The 7,396-nt window shown below is 38.7% G+C and overlaps 1 pseudogene; it reads left to right on the top strand.

Moving 5' to 3' along the window:
* Window positions 1-365: 365 nt before the first annotated feature.
* Window positions 366-6,243, top strand: LOC102752520 (annotated as a pseudogene).
* The last annotated feature ends 1,153 nt before the right edge of the window (window positions 6,244-7,396 follow it).

The raw sequence follows: 7,396 nt of genomic DNA, 5'->3' as shown, positions 1-7,396 counted from the left end.
CAGGAAATAGCAGAGGATTGTGTGTCCAGTTTCAGTAAACAAGAGATTTCCTGAAGCTAAACAGGAATGCTGATCAATGGCCTCATTGAACTCTACTGCCAGACAACCAGCCTTAAGGCAAACCTGCCTTCTCTTATGACAAAACCTAAACTGTGACTCAAGAGCTAAATGATGACGGTAAATAAAACAAGTTCACCATGATTTAGCAGAATAGTCTAGCCTTCTAAGGGAAGCAGAACTAGCCTTACACAATATCACAAATCATAGTTATTCAGGTTTCTCCTTGGATCTTGGTTACAACCAGCCTTAAGGCAAACCTGCCTTCTCTTAAGACAAAACCTAAACTGTGACTCAAGAGCTACAAGATGACGGTAAATAAAACAGAGTTCAACATGATTTAGCAGAATATTCTAGCCTTCTGAGGGAAACAGAACTAGCCTTACACAATATCACAAATCATAATTATTCAGCGTTCTCCTTGGATCTTGGTCGATCACCCAGATTGCAGTAAGTCCTCTAGAAAGAAAAGGCTCTCCACCTGAGGACTACCCACATGTCTGTCCACAGAATTTAAACAAAATGTAATTTCCTTTGTTGCAGGTATTTAGTTTTGTTGAGGTGAAGAGAAATATGTTTCATCTTTTTATAAAAAATAAAATGGGGTGAGGGGGGACACACAAAATTTTACTTAACACTGTATTTATTCAGCTTTGGTCCAAAGAAGGGGTGAATTCAGGTAGGAAAGGAGAGGGATAAAAATGAGAGAATTAAAGCTAAAAAGGAACCTATTTTCAATAATGCAATTAAGGAAAACTGTTTAACTTGAAAAGATTGAGTTGAGAAAGGAGCAAAAATGGGGAGCAAGGAAGGTGTTAGAGGAGAAATACTTGCATGGATGTACATCTCACAGGGAAGTACACATGGTAATGGGATAAGGACAGGATGAAGCAAAAGTCCAAAAACAGGAATTAAGCAGAAGGATCTAAATACTTAGGAATAAATAGGTGTTAACTATAAATAAGAATGGATGAGTTCACTAGAATCATGCCATTTTAGTGGATCTAATTTCCTTCTATAACAGGGTTATTAAATCAATACATCAAGGGAATACTTCCATTGATTTGGGATATATCTGACCAACTCTCTCCTAATACTTTTATGAATTAAAAAGCAAAAATTTAAGTTGGATGTTGGCCACAGTAGATGGGTGGGTACACAGTTGAATAACCATACCCAAAGCATATTACTTAACAGAGTAATGTCAATCCATTCATCCATTCTCCAATTAGAAACTCTTACTGAGTAGCTACTATGTTAAGCCTTAGAGATTCTAAGAAGACCAAGCTGTGGTCTCACAATCTATGAAAGGAGAAGCAGTACTATCACAAAAAAAAACAACACCTGCTCAACAACTATGAGAGTAGTCAGTATTAGAGGAAAATCTTTAGTGAGAAGACACAGTGTTCTTTGCAAGCCTTATTTTATTCAACAATTTTACCAGTAATCTATCTAAAGCCAGAAAGGACTTACCACTTTTGTAGATGTCATAAAAAACTTAATAGAGATAACTGTACATTGGTAGATAAAAGTAAGAAATCAAATAAATTGCAATGGTTGGAATGAAGGCCTAAAACCATGATGAATTAAATAGAAATAAATTCAGTAATCTACATTTAGGTTAAAAACTATAACCAGATAAATATAGGACCTGGAAGACCCAACTTGACAGCAATTCATGTGAAAGGAACATGACTCTTAGTCAAACACAAAGTCGGCATAACTTAGCTGTAAAATGTAATGGGTGAAAACACTCGTGTAATTTGAGGCTGTATTATCAAAGCAGTGCAGCCAAGCCAAGGAGCGTTATGGTACTACATTCTGTGCTGGCAAAAATGATTCTGCAGTGTGACATATTAGAGAGGATTCCACAGGAGGCAACCAGGAGGAGTTTTTATATGAAACCCATTCATTTTATATTTTTAAAAATATGTAAGGAAATGGAGCTCTAGTGTCTACAGAAAAGAAGATGTAATGAGACATGTAATTGTTTTCTTTAATAATAAATATAATGGTTCAATGAAATCCCAGAGGATGAAATGGGAACAACTCACTTTTCTGTTGGGATTTCTTCTTTGTGAAGAACTGTACATACATTATAATTTGGGTCTCATTATGACCCTGAGAGTTAGGCCATGGAGGCAATGGCTCAGCTGGTTGTGAAAGGCTCTGGGTTGACACATAAGCTCACCAGCTATGGAAGCCAAGTTTGAAAACAAAGACTTGTTCCGCCTTGCTGAGCTACTCTTCCAGAAATGAGACCAGGTGAAGGCTTTATTTTTTTCCTGTTTTGCTTTAACATATAAATTAAATATTTGCCTACTTCTCACTTTAAATTATTAACAAAAACTGAATTCTTATTGCATACAGCCTGGTTTATCACATTCATCTCCTACTATGTACCCAGAGGGGTAAAAGATACCAAAGAAATGTAAGTAAATATATGCTTAGATGTTTTCCCATGGTAAAAATATATATTTAATATACACAATATTTCATATGTATTAAAGAGCAATAAATATATTTGATGTTTAAAATAATAAACATTTACTCTGTACCTCACCCGTTATATAACATAGACACCTATATTGGCTTGAGAAACTATAGTCTGATGGAAGTGGAGGGTGTCAGATATAGACAAACTTGCTTTTAACAGTAAAATGTAAGATGGGTTTTGTTAAAGTTTAGGAATAGAGGACTATAGGCTATGACAAGATAAAATTGTGTGTCTGTGTATATACACACACACACACACACACACACATACACGCAGAAGTTTCCAGCTTTCAGAAAAAGCTGTCTTATTGAGCCAAGCAATAACCTCTCCAAATAACTTAAAAACCATATAATGCAAAGTTTAACAAGAAATGCAAAACAGAAATTCACTTTTTAACACATTAAGAATCAAAACAACAATTCTCAACTTTCAAATACCTAGGATTTACCTGGGAACATACTTCTTCAATCACAGGCTCCAAAGTCTTAAAACTCCTTGAACAAACAATATAAATTCTTATAAAAATCTCTATGAAACCCAGCCAGCATGGTGCAGTGGTTGAACATCGACCTATGAACCAGGAGATCATGATTCGATTCCCAGTCAGGGTACATGCCCAGGTTTCAGGCTCGATCCCCAGTGTGGGGTATGCAGCAGGCAGCCAATCAATGATTCTCTCTCATCACTGATGTTTCTCTCTCCCTCTCTCTCTCTCTCTCTCTTTTTCTCTCTCTCTCTCTCTCTCCTCTTTCTCTTTCCTTTCCTCTCTGCAATCAATAAAAATATTTTTTAAAAATGCTTCAATCTTTATGAAATAACTGTTTTTAAAAATCAAAATAACTAGCCATGATAATTATCACATTTCCTCCTTTCATTTTATCCAGATGCTAACATTAACTGCAAAAGTGATGAATTGGGATAATTTCTAAGAGAAACTTTCTGACAAGAGCATAATTTGGATGGTAGAATACATTATTAAAAAAGAGAGACTTTTTTTTTCTGGTATAATTAGGTTATGACTACATGATATCAAAACAACCATTTGAGTGAGGAAAGGTGATTTGACTTACCGAACATTCTCTAAGGAGAATCTATTATGTATATAACCCTATGGTAGATACTTGATGGGAGTGGGGAAAAGAGATGGGGTGATTGCCTGAGTGAGGCCTGAGGCATTGAGGAACCTCAATCATTGCCTTAGAGAAAACACATAAAACAGGTGCATAGGAAACAATAAATGTATGCTATAGATCAGTGATGGCGAACCTTTTGAGCTCGGCGTGTCAGCATTTTGAAAAACCCTAACTTAACTCTGGTGCCATGTCACATATAGAAATTGTTTGATATTTACAACCATAGTAAAACAAAGATTTATATTTTTGATATTTATTTTATATATTTTAATGCCATTTAACAAAGAAAAATCAACCCAAAAAAATGAGTTCACTTGTCATCTCTGGCACGCGTGTCATAGGTTCGCCACCACTGCTATAGATAGTAGGCATTAACATTTCCTCACTGAATACCCCTGGGTTTATTTAAATTAATAATCAGAAGAAAATAACAAACATTTATTGAGCACATATCAGACACAATATTATTCCAAGCACTTACATGCTGTGAGAATACTGTGAGGTGGGAACTCTTCCCACCATATCATCACGGTTCCTAATAGCCCACGACTCTCTAAAACTAGAGATTTTAAATCAAAGATTAATTTCATTTATGCTTTTTCAGTACTTCCTATTTTTGTGCATCAAAGACGTTTACTTTAGCAAACTAGACCCGAAAGGATGGTAGAAGCTACGTGAAGTGTGGTGTGGCTGATTGAGCTGCCTGGCACAGCTTACTGAGGGCAGTAAGACTGCGGTGACCGCATAGGTGGCAGCTGAGAGTCAAGAGGGGCAGAGGTGGTGGCCGCAGGAACACTGGCCGGTTTCTAGCCCTGGATACAGGTGCAGCAAGACCTTCCACGCTGTGTCATCCTTTTGGTGTTCGGGGTGAGGAGAGGGCATTTCTCTGAAGCCAAGTTTGAGGTTTCGAGGCTAAGGAACGTGTAGTTGAGTATGATAGTGACTTTGCTGAACTTGAGGACATCACAGCAGATGCTGTTACTGAAGCTCCTCAATGGGTGATGACCACTGAAGATGATGAAGACAAAGCAGCTGTGGAGTTGGGAAGGTCGGATGAAAACCAAAGAGATTTGAAGATGCAGATACCCAGGAGGGAGATACTGAGAGTGAGTCATCCGACAATGAAGAATTTGAAGGTTATGAAGACAAATAGAAACTTCTAGAAAATAAAGACCCAGTAACAATTATTGATGTTTCGTCACACCTCCAGAAAAGTTGGGAAAATATTATCTAGAAACTAGAGGTCTGGTGCACGAATTCATTCACGGGTAGGTCCCTCAGCCTGGCCAGCAATTGGGGCCAAGGGGGGCCATCTTGTTCAGTCCCAATCGGTTGGCCGGCTGGGGAGGGACCAGGGGAGGGCTCCAGGGCATGTCTGGCCCTCTTGCCCAGTCCCCATCAGCTGGACCCCAGCAGCAAGCTAACCTACCGGTCAAAGCATCTGCCCCTGGTAGTCAGTGCATGTCATAGCGACTGGTCAACCAGTCAACCGAACAGTTGACCTATTGGTCGACCTATCGGTGGGACACTTAGCATATTTCGCTTTTATTATATAGGATTTTGATGGTGACTGGTCTGCTTCATTGGGAAGAATAAAAACAGTCCCCTTGCCCGGGCCTGGTTTGACACTCAGACAGAGCTTTCAGAGAGGAGCTTAGCCTTAGTAGAAGCATCAAGCACAGGAAAGCTGAACCAGGGGAATGAGAAAGCTGAGCCCTGGGCCTTCTGGTCGAGTGTGCTGTGAAGGGATGCCTGTCAGCTCAGGCTCCTCAGGAGACAGGACTTACTGGATGTCCTGGCCCAGATGGTGACACCCGTGAATGATCAAGTAAAAACAAAAGTGACCATGAATGATGAGGCCCTGGATACCTACTAAGTGCTTTCTGTTGGCACTCAGAAAGCCTTGGTGAGACTGCAGAACGAGATGCAGAAGTGGGTATTGTGACAAACCTACGTCTGGAGCAAAGTATGGACTGCCAGACTCCTTGGCCATGCTGTCAGGTTGGAGAAGTCACAGGGAATGCCAGACACAAAGGTTCACTTGCTAACACTATGCTGACAAGATTGAATCCGTTCATTTTTCAATCAGTTCTTGGGTCTAGAAATTATGCAAGAGGAAGGTCACCCTTTAAAACTACCTGACACAAAGGAGACTACTGTTTGCATTTCATGTACCTGGCTCAGGCGATATTTACCCAAAGGATACGCTACCTCCGATGAACATGGTGATGTATTCCAGTGACAAAGCCAAAGACTTCTGACTCAACAGAGGAGGCAAACAAAAATCAGATAAGAACAAAGCTAAAGTCCAAGAGATCATCTAGAAGCTGAAGCAAGTGCAAAGCCCAGAAGTGGCACAGTCTCAGTGTGAGGAGAAGAAAAGAGCAGAGAAAAGCAAATCATAGATGAGAAACAGCTCAGGCTGGAGGAAGCTGTCTTGAGTGAGGTGTGAGCAAAAGAAACTGGAAAAGAAGCAAATGAAAATGAAACAAATTGAGGTGGAAGCCATGTAAAGTCTCCCCAGAGATCTGAGTCCGGATGCCACATGTAATCTCTAAATTCATAGGAAATGTAAAACAAAATTACCAGTCCATTTCTCATCTTAAAGTTCAAACACTCGCCCTGGCCAGTGTTCTCAGTGGTTAGTGTAGGTCCCCATACCAAAGGGTCATGGGTTCAATTCCTAATCAAGGGCACATACCGGGGTTACAGGTTTGATCCAGGCCCTGGTTGGGGCACATGTGGGAGGCAACCATCAGTGTGTCTCCTTTACATCAAGGTTTCTCTCTTTCCCCTTCTCTCTCTTTCCCCTTCGCTCCATTCTCTCTAAAAATAAAGGAAATTATATATATATATCCTCTCGTGAGGATTAACCAAAAAAAAATTCAAACACTCCCAGTGACTGAGAAATCCTATTTCCTCATCTGCTATTTTTTGTTTGAAGTTTTACTGAGGTTATATGTAGATACATTGGAAGGATGCTGTTTCAGTAATTTTCTTCTAGGTAATAAAATTATTTTGATTGTTTCATGAAAGAAATGATATATGAATTATGAGTAGTCTTAAAATATTTTTAAAATTACAACATGAATCATCTGTGCTTTTAGTGTTTAAAACTAGGCAATTGAAACAGCTGGCTATAAAAATAACTCTAAACAAAGATTCCACAAATAACTGTTGGAATTGCACAATAAACATTGCTTAGTGTTTCTTTCTTTTTAAAAAAGGCCAGAAAATAACTATTTTTTAAGAATACTGTATTCAATCAGTTGAAATGTAAATTTGAAGAGTTACAATCAGGAAATTCCCATTGAATGTTCAATACAAACTTCACATATATATGCCGTATGTATACATTTTAAAATTATTACTGTTGATGAGAAGCAAAGTATATAAACTGATATTTCAGTCTCAGAGAAAGAGAAGTAAAGTAATGTGGAACAGAGGAAACACAGAGAGCAATATCAGAAGAAAGCCACTTACAAATTGAACAAGCAAGGCCACACATAGTAAACTAGTGACCTAATGTACAAATGTATCTATTGCAGTCACACATTTAAAAGGTAATAGACCAGATCTATCAACAACAAGCCAAGTGGGTTCAGGAGTTATAGCTTCTATTATTAAACTTCCCAGCAGTTAAACACACACACACACACACACACACACACACACACACACACACACACTAAAACAACGGATTTTTGCA

Source organism: Myotis davidii, unplaced genomic scaffold (assembly GCF_000327345.1).
Source record: "Myotis davidii unplaced genomic scaffold, ASM32734v1 scaffold8, whole genome shotgun sequence".
NCBI classification, from domain to species: domain Eukaryota; kingdom Metazoa; phylum Chordata; class Mammalia; order Chiroptera; family Vespertilionidae; genus Myotis; species Myotis davidii.
Note: the sequence above shows the minus strand (reverse complement) of the source record. Positions and strands in the feature narration are given on the sequence as shown.